Genomic DNA, 10,224 nt, shown 5'->3' on the forward strand with positions numbered 1-10,224 from the left:
ATTTCAAATCTAAAATGTATACTCATAAGTAGAGACAAAGGAGTGCATTTATATAGAAATATTTATTTAATCTGAAAAACTACATTCAAAAAAAGTCTGTTTTTACAGCAGAGATTAACATGTTTACAGCCTGGTTAAAAAAAACAAATAGGTGTGATTAGCTCATGTCTCTATCGACACACACTGTATGGGGGGGGGGGGGGTGAATGTTTTGATGACTCATCAGTTTTGATTTGATGAAGGATAAGAGTTATTCACAATAAGGCGTGTAGCTGACATGATCGACAGGTGGGCGCGGTGTAACGGTTTGTCAGGACACTTAAAACCCGCCTCAGCTCCAGCTCTCAGCCCGTCGCTAGGTTGAATGAAGGTAAGGGTGAGACAGCATTTCAAGCATGGAGCCCGCCATCGATGCAGGAACATGTGGGTGACATCACTCAGGCCATCCGGGGGAGACCTCCCTCGCAGCGAGTTGTTGAAGAGAAGCAACCGAAGTCCACCCCAGAAGAACCAACAAATGCAGATGTTGTTGAGGCTCAAGTTTCTTCCTCTGTCTCTGCAGCTCTCTGGGCACCTCGACGGACCAGTCACCAATAATCCACACTGTGTCTATAGGAGAAATACAAAGATGTTCAATTAATGCCTCAGACAAGACAAATGTACAGTTAACTACATGTGACAGCTCAGGGTGTTTTTTTGTTATTAGCCACATCTGAAGGAATAATATTTAACAAAGTAGCTGCAACTCCTAATAATAGATGCCAGTCTTAAACACTATTTTCTCTAATACTTAAAGTTTTTGGTGTGAAGCTGACACTGTCCACAGACTCCATGACTTCACGGGGTTCAATAGAAAACAAATATCTTATAATAAATACTAAATATTTATTTTTCAATTGTCATGTTCACCCACATCACTGTTCACATCAGTAAATATAAGACACAGACATTCCTCTTTTTGTCAGAACAGTAACATGAACTGTATGCTTTGTAATATTGATTTCTTCTGGATGTCTCATATTTATTTACAGTCTATGGTCTAACAGTAGTTTTATCAACAACGAAAAGAAAAAAGACACCAAAGCTCTGTCTTTTATCGTTTTAAAATAGACTTCTTATCCTTAAACATGTTCTTACACCCAAGTAATGATTTGTAACACAATGTGAGAATTTAAATGTAAAGATTAGCCTCAAAATGTTTCTTACATTTTATGATAAAACTTTGCTAATGTGTTATAACTAATAACCATAATTGTATATTTTAAAAAGTGTAGTTTTAAGACTTTAATTAAATATTTGGGTTGAATATAATTCGTTTCAACTGTGTTGTAGAAAAGTTAACTTACTGTTTATAGAGATAACTCAGGACGAGCAGGAGAGCAGTAGGGGATGCTAGCAGCCTAGCCGTTAGCTTTGATGTGAAATGGAGCGTCGAGCTGAATGGGCGGAGTTAAGTCCCGCCCGGTCCCGCCTTAATGCTGTTCGCTAGGTTGATCCGAAGTTAGGTTGAGACCCCACTGAGACAGCATATCCAATTATTCCAATATGGATGCGCCCGTTGATTTAGACTCCTTTGATGCCTCCGTAACAGAGGGGTGACGTCACTCAGGGTTCGTCCAGTAATATAGTCCATGTTTCGGACACAGCCAAAAGCGGTACATGTACAGCAACAGTGACCTAGGTAACCGTGGCCTAACAGTATGATTCAAAAAAATGCCTTTATATTATGACATCATAGAATGCAAATGCAACGGCTGAAACACAGGATATTGACGTTGAGGATGAGACAGCTGAGGGCACTTTTCAGCAGTTGCATTTGTTTCTGGATTTGAGCATTTTCTTTAGAATGTGCAGTGTTTCTGAATATGCTGCGTGTTTTTCTCAATGTGCAGTGTTTCTGAATATGCTGCGTGTTTTTCTCAATGTGCAGTGTTTCTGAATATGCTGCGTGTTTTTCTCAATGTGCAGTGTTTCTGAATATGCTGCGTGTTTTTCTCAATGTGCAGTGTTTCTGAATATGCTGCGTGTTTTTCTCAATGTGCAGTGTTTCTGAATATGCTGCGTGTTTTTCTCAATGTGCAGTGTTTCTGAATATGCTGCGTGTTTTTCTCAATGTGCATTGTTTCAGCAGTTGCAGAGCGTGTGACCCCTACCGGCCACCGTATTATCCCTTTTCAAATACCCAAATAATTAAATGAATGACTGTTTTGCCGAATGAACTAATTGACCATTATATAAAACTTTTTAAAATGTTAAAAACTATAAACAGCTTGAACATTTAAAGTGCTGTAAAACAATTCCGCCTCAAAGAAATTAAAAGTCAGTGTAGGCTGACACTGGTCTACACTTTTGAAAATTCCTGCGCTAGATGGAATGCCTCAACCAGGACTTCTTTAAAATCTTTGAAGGTAGTCATGTGTTTAACAGGGAAGGTAATGGTGTTAATGCAAGCAGCAACATTTGGATAACATATTCTGTGTTCCCCAAAATGTGACTTGCAGTGATGCTCAAACTTCACATTCACTTTGATCCTAATTTTCTCCTCCTGAAGGACAGGAACGTGGCCTTGCCCCGTTATCCACTGTAGAAATGCCTCTACAGTGAGTTGTGGTCCTGAAGCCTCCACCTCCGATTCCACTTCATCTGAAATTAAAAGCAATGACAATAGAATGAGAATGAGATTAGACAGCAAAAACGTCCTCCCGTAGTTTGTCCAAGTATAAGGAGAGTAGTTGAGCAATAATACCAGGATTATTGATGAGGAATAAAATAGAAAGGGCTTTGTTACGGCTACCTCAGAGACAAAACTGGATAGCAAATGCCAGAGTGTGCTTCATATGCTGCTGGTTGAAAATGTTTGTATACGCTTGTATGATATCTTAATAAAAAGTAAGGAGGAGATACAGTACCTCCACCACTATAAAACAACAAGGCTAATTCCTTTGTTTTTGTTATACATTGAATACATTTTAAGATCAAAAGATGCATATGAAACAAAAGTTGAAATTAAAACATTTTCTGCTATATAGATGTGGTAAACAGGAGCATTCTGGTAATATTAAGGTGCTTTGTCCTAAGTTTTTAATGTATATAGATATCAATACCAGGAAATAAAAGCTTAAATTCTCAACTTTTGTCTCACATGCATATTTTATCTTAAACTCAAAAGTCAGGGAAGCTGGTAGCCTAGTGGTTAGGAGGCATTCCCATCTATAGAGGGTCTTGTCCTTGAAGCGGGCGGCCCAGGTTCAAATTTGACCTGATCCTTTACTACATGTAATTTCCCACAATCTCTGTCCCCGATTTCCGACTCCATCCTCTGTCGTCTCTCTACAACAATGGTGTTGAGGCTCAGAAATAAAAAATAAACCTGTAATGTTATCTATGTACAACAAATTCAAAGGGCTTGGTGGCATTGTTCCAATACTTGAGCAGAGGACTGCATCAGGTGGTATCTGGTGTGTGTGTTCTTGTACAATATATGTCAGTGTTGCCCCCCCCCGCCCCCCATTGAAGGTCAAGTAAAAAAAAGAAAAGAAATATATATACATATATACTGTATATATATATTTTTTCACAGATTTATTTTTGGGCTTTTTGTGCCTTTATTGTAGAGATAGGATAGTGGATAGAGTCTGAAATCAGGGAAAGAAGTCATTTAAGGATACCTTTCCGATAGAAAAGGACAGCTGTCATTAAAAATAACACATGAACACCAAGATTCCTTCAATCGTTTATGTCGGCGTGTCGGCTTGTCCCCACCCCCCCAACGCTGTAAACCTAGGGGAAACACTGTATGTGTAATAAGTAGTGAAACCTATGGAATCGGTTGGCTAAACTTCTGTCACAGAATAGCATTTTTTTTTTACCTTGCTCGAGTTCCTGCAGGAAATCCTGGAGATGATTCATCAGAGTCACCTCCAAATGTTCCCTGTTTGTGCCTCTCTCGCTGAAGTCTGCTTGGCACACAGATATGATAAAGTCTGCATCAGCCTGTCAAATGAAATATGGCTCATGAGTACAATCCATCATTTATTCAGTCAAATTAAAGAATTTGAAAAAAAGTTGTTACTGGATGTAATTCCACAACTATGAGGATGTGCATGAACCTGTAACACTCCTCATAATTATATTTAACGTATATTAAGTTTAATTTCACAGTAGCTGTTTGAACCAGGCATTTTAAACACTCAGGTTTGTAATATTATTCAATTTCATAGGGATGGTTTTAATGGTATTGTTATTATATTGTGGTAATGTATAGTTATGTAAAACAAACAAGCTGATGCACTGAAAAGTTTGAATAATTGTAAGTGTTCATGTAATGTTGTGATGCTACAATCAATGTTGTACCATCACACATCCAATCTGCATCATTTCTTGATTTTGTGGTGAAGTTTTATCAAAATGAAATCTAACCCTTTGTAACCCTTACTTACTACTAATCCTTCCACGTTCCCTTGTATTGCTAATATTTGCCTGGTTTTCCATCCCAATACAAGTGAGAAGATGAGGTCTTGTCCCTCACCTATATTCTGGTATTTATCATTTGAAGTTCCAGTTCAAGAAGTCTGATCCACACTAAACAAGTTGAGTAGTTGAACTCAGTATGTACAGTAAAAATAACAAAAAAAGTCATTATATGATAGAAAATATTTGTTCTTCAATCATTTCCATGGTGCACCTACTTTCATTTCCAGCCCGGGAACAAACAAAGGCTGACAGATGCCTGGGTATTTGGCCATGATTTCCAACAGGCCATACAGCTTTAAGCCATCCCTTATCTGCAGCAGAATCGGGAGCAGTCTCAGATGTGTGTGGAGGACAGTAGCCCTTTTTGAGGTAAATTACATAGAAAAAATGAACATAGCAAAAAAATGATATGAAATCTAAAATGATTAATCACAAAAATGTAAAACTAAAGGAATTCATGAGGATTGTAGTGTATATATTTATGGCTTTCAATAACAACAGAAATGGTTGATAAGACCGGAAAAAGAGTTGAAAGTACTAAAAGGCTGGAAAAGGGACACAACCATCTCCAAAGAGGTTGAACTCCATCAATCCAAGGTTACCAAGGAACCCAGGGTAACTTCAAAGCAACTATTGGCTAATGTTATGTCCATGAGTCCACCTTTAGGAAAACACTCAACAACAGTGTGCATGGCAGAGCTGCAAAGACAAAGCTACTGTTCCCCAAAAATAACCTTTATCTGGTGGTGAATAAGACCAAAACAGGATTTCAAGCATTATGTTTGGAGAAAAGAAAACACTGCATTTAGTAATTATGTGTAAAATTGTAGTGATGTTCACAGATGAAGGGTTCACATACTTTCAAGCAACAGTGTATGACACAATGGCAACAGCTGGAAATGAGCATTAAACATTCAGTCCATTATGGCAAAAATTACAATTTAAAGCTTCACCATTTTTTAAGGTGATGATGCTTGAGTGAGCAATTGCAGCTTTTATGATTTTTGAAATGTAAACACTTTCATGTCAACATACACAAGCACAATTAAACCCAAAAACACATTAAACACCAAGATCTCAAACATACCGGATTATTTCCTCCCTTTTCTCCACATGGATTAATCCTGTGTACCCACAGTTCAATATCTCCTCTGTGAGACTTTGAATGGTTGTCTCAGTGGCTGCCTCCACCTGAAATGAAACAGACCACCTTATCGTTGTGTCAAGAAACAGATCAAGTGATGCGTGAGGGCTCTTTTAAAGATAGAAAAAAGTCAAAGTACAGCTATGAAGGCTGTTGTACAAATTGTTCCTGATGACAGGACTGTAAGTGACAGAGCTACTTGGTTTCATTATCAGTTCATTTATTTTAAAGCTGATCAGTTAAGTCTCCATGCTTTGTCAGATCGAGGCCGCTGATCAGTTTATGCTTTGTTTTTTTAAGAAAGGCTTTATACTCTTACTCTTGTTAAGAGGTCGGCATATTGGGCATCTCCCACATTGTCTTTGTCCAGGTTGTCAAAGTTCAAGTACCCAGTGCACAGGACCTTGTAGCACCAAAGCACAATGAAATTAGGGGCAGGTCCTCCTTGGGCCAAGCTGGAGGCCATTATTTCCCCAACCGTCCTAACCAAAAAACATTTTCAAATAAATGTTCATGATGCTCCATTTCTTCATAAATGCTGAAAATATAAATATGAAACTTTTGCATGCCATGTTTGTCTTTAAGCTTAAAAGGTGATCTACCAAAGTTCTGTTTACAGCATGTGTCTACAACCCGAGGAGGCAGATTGCAGGTCTTAGTATATTAATTGTATTTAGTGGTTGCCTGGTTAATCAAATAATGATACCGTACACTGAAAGTGAATTTTTTTTAGCACATACCTGAAATGACCTTTATCCAAATCTGACAGGGAATAGTTCGGTCTCCCGCCATTTGATCCCTTCTCAAATAATTTCTGTTCAATGCCTGCAATCATTCCTTAAACATGATAATAAATATTTTGAACAGTAAATTTGCTGATAAAATTCCCAATTACACAACTTGCATATATAAAATATTAACAGTATTTAATGTCACTCTGAAACCTTTTAAAATTATTCTCAGGGCAAAACATTGATATAAGTTGTATCCTATGCTTACCTGTCAGAAATTCCTTGCGAAGAGCCCTTATGTCAATGCCTGCGTCACCTAAAAAGAGGACTCTCAGCTGGTTGGCTGGTGATGCTTTTTCTTGTCGCTGCCATTGCACAAGACCCCTCTCAAACATGCTCTGGCGAGACACTGTGATGTCAAAGTTTTTTCCATCTGTGTAAACAGCATGTGCAATTGCCCGCATAACATCATCAAGACTTAAAAAGGGAAGAAAGAAGGAAAATGTTAGGGCTGGGTACAGTGCAGGATATTTAGAGACAAAATAATAGTTGAATATTGTCTGCAGGGGTCCCCAACCACTGGGCCTCAGACTATGGTACACAGCATTTGGTTGTTTTAAAAATCTGTACTTAAATGTGAAAACCAAGAAGCAAGCAGGAGGGTGAACGTAATTGTCAAACAGTATGTACTGCATTATGTTCTGTTGTTTAATTTTCATGAAATGGTAAACCTTATTATTACATGTCAAATTGTAAATTATTTTCATTGATATTTAAAATTTATATTTTAAGTAAAAGTTAAAAGATGAAAATGTAAACTTTTAAGTGATTAGGTCACATATGGCCAAAGCTGCTGTCCAGTCCTTACAGTCAAAAAGGTTGGGGACCACTGCATTATAGAAATGGTTACAATGTCTTCAGGGCATCCAATTTTCCAAAATACTACATGCATTTCTGGAATATAATTTTGTCCATATGTATTTGGTGTTTTATATTTAACAGAAAAGGTTACGTAATTTGAAAACAAACATTGTAACATGATTACAGGTAGATACCAAACAAGCCTGATTTTAAATAATTATTAAAGTGTTAGATATTCTTTTATTAATCAGAGTGTGAACTAAATGTCATGTTAGCTGGATACATACTTTTGAATTTCCTCTGCAGCACATTTTGAAACATCTTCCACCCTGGAAGGCATTTCCTCCACACTGTCAAGTAAATGATGAACATTACAAAAGAGTGTCTGTTAAGTTGTTGCATTACATAAGGCAATGCCCTTAAAAGTCAGGACTTTCTATTAGAAGACTGCTTAATTGTCTGTAGACAAACAAAAACCAAACTTATCCTTAACCTTTAATTACCTTGTCCTTAATTATTCAGTATTTCACACCAAACACACATGATCATCTCTCATAGAGAAAAAAGGGGTCTATTTTTTACCTGTCTCCACATGCGCTTGCATGGACTTCTAAATAGTCCATTGGAAATTCCACCTGACATACTGGACAGGCAGCCTAAATGCAAACACAGTCAAACAGAATCACAAGAAAATGATTTAAGTTCAATTATAACTGATACTGGTTGTATAACAATTTTATCTTTATAGGGTTGGTATTCAATATTTTTGTTTTACTGTATTCAGTGTCATGGTTGTGCTTGTCCCTGGTGTAGATTCTTCCGGAATTGACTCAACCATCATTATATCAGGGGAACCCTACAAAAGACATTTGAGTTACATTTAAATCTTAATGTGAAATAATCTGAGATATCCAAAAGCTGTGCAAAGTTTTAAATACTTCTCCATGGAGATCATAGTCGTCCCCTGACGATTGCTGTTCTACACAGGACTTTATGTGAACAGCCAAAACTTGCATGCAACTTTGCAAGTGGCCTTGGGCATGTTATGGAACTCATGCGCATCTGCTGGATGAGGGGATGTATCCAATTCATCCTGGAGTGGCACAATATAAATGGTGTTCTTCCCTCCTCCAGTCTGTATTTAAAAAAAAGCTGCATTGTACCCCTCAGCTTCTGGGGCGATAACTGAAAGTCTCCTTTGTCTAGATCCACCTGAAACAAGCCATAAGTGAACGTTAAGAGAATAAGGCAATAAATAAATAATTAGACAGTTCAAAGCTTTTTTTAAAGATTTATATTACCAAGTGCTTTGTAAAGCAGCCAGCCTCCTAATAAACTGCCAATCATAGGGTACTGGCAGGTCAGGAGTCTTGAAATCTGTTCAAAGCACAATTTGCCACGTTATATCAAGGCAGTTCATCTTTCACTGTTCTTTCAAATACTTACATTGTATATTTTCATTTGTCACTGTTAAAAAGGTTAAATACAGCTTTGCTTAATTTAACCCTCAGGCAACGTGACGCTTCGCCGTCCCAAACCGGCAAGCAGCAATGTTAGTACCCTGCTTCCGGATGGTGTCCTGTCTGTATTTTTTTCCATCATGTAGAACTGCAGGGTCACAGTCCTGCCACTGATGTCCTTACATAGAGGTAGAAACAGTTTTCTACCCCTAGCCGAGGCTCTCGAAAAAAAGCCTGGGAATGATCTGTGGATTCAAATAAAGTCATATTCATCAGGCCAAATCTTAGGAATAATTCATTTTGATGTTACGTATCACACTAATTGATTTAACATGCTAATACACCTCAAAAGTGCATGAAATTCAAACTCCTTTTAAGGGCGCTCAGGTATACCTAATTTAATCAAAGCAACTCCAGAATAATCATTACTATGAAGAGGAGGCAGTTGCTCTTGTTACATACTCTGGAAGACTAACTATAATCATACCAATCTGCAGTAAAAAAGCAACCATAAAGATCTAAACTTGGAATGCCCTTGAAAGAAACTACACAAATAATTTCTAAAAATATTCAGAACCTGGCCATGTCTTGGTTAACCCCTGATGGCCTTTGGGATGTGGTTGGTATAATTGTTTGTTGTTGTTGCTGAGGGGTCGTTTGATCTCCTGACTGCCCCTCTCTTTCCAGCAAGGAAATAAAATTCCTTGCCATCTTACGAATGGCGTTTCTCTGTGGGTGTAGGTGGAAGGTTAATGCTCATCTTTTACTTAGCCACAATGATTTAACTCTAACAGGAGATTTTCTACACCCATAAAAGGAAAATCTACATAGGGCACAGAAGTTGCCAAGAACACAGAAAATAAATTATTTATTGTCTATTTGAAACATAAAAATAGATAAATTATAATATTACCCAGGCAAAGGTAGATTAAGCAGGAAAATATCCCCCCAACACACAACATACCAGAGCAGCACAAAAAGTACAAACACTTAAAGAAAATTAATTGCACATTATTTGTGAAGTTTGTCACATTTGTTTTTGTGAATAAAAATGTGATATAATTTCATTGGCAAATATAAATGTTAAATATTATATCGAAATGTTAAAAATACATGTCTTGATTATAAGTATTTAGGGCAGGGGTGTCCAAAGTTTTTTTAGTGAGGGCCAAATACAAAAAAATTAATTTGGGGCCGGGCCACACACTAGAGGTGACATATTAACACATGAATACTGTGTGTATTTCTAACTCACTTATAATCTGAAGAACATTGCACTCAGTGGGAGCAGTGATGCTGTCCTTTGGATTGAAGGATGGCTGACATGTCTTGAGTAAATTTGGTGGGTGAGACGCGAAGGACTTCACAGAGATGGCTATCAGTCATTCTGGTTCTCAGTCTGCTTTTGTTATGATTTAACAGAGAAAATGTTTGTTCACATATGTATGTTGAGCCGAACAAGCTCATCATTCTTTTTGCGTGGCGTCTCATCAGAGGAAACTTGGCATTATCCAAACTCTGATAGAAGTCAGGGAGGGAGAGAAGCTGATGTTGA

At 37.6% G+C, this 10,224-nt stretch overlaps 1 long non-coding RNA gene across 1 annotated transcript; it reads right to left on the minus strand.

Annotated features, from left to right (window-relative positions):
- Positions 1-47: 47 nt before the first annotated feature.
- Positions 48-1,428, minus strand: LOC132976051 (uncharacterized). The gene is made up of 3 exons (XR_009673367.1): positions 1,347-1,428; positions 422-609; positions 48-272 (listed from the first exon to the last, which is right to left on the minus strand). It is a non-coding gene; the product is annotated as an uncharacterized LOC132976051 (long non-coding RNA).
- Between the last annotated feature and the right edge of the window lie 8,796 nt (positions 1,429-10,224).

Source organism: Labrus mixtus, chromosome 6 (genome assembly GCF_963584025.1).
Source record: "Labrus mixtus chromosome 6, fLabMix1.1, whole genome shotgun sequence".
Lineage (NCBI taxonomy): Eukaryota > Metazoa > Chordata > Actinopteri > Labriformes > Labridae > Labrus > Labrus mixtus.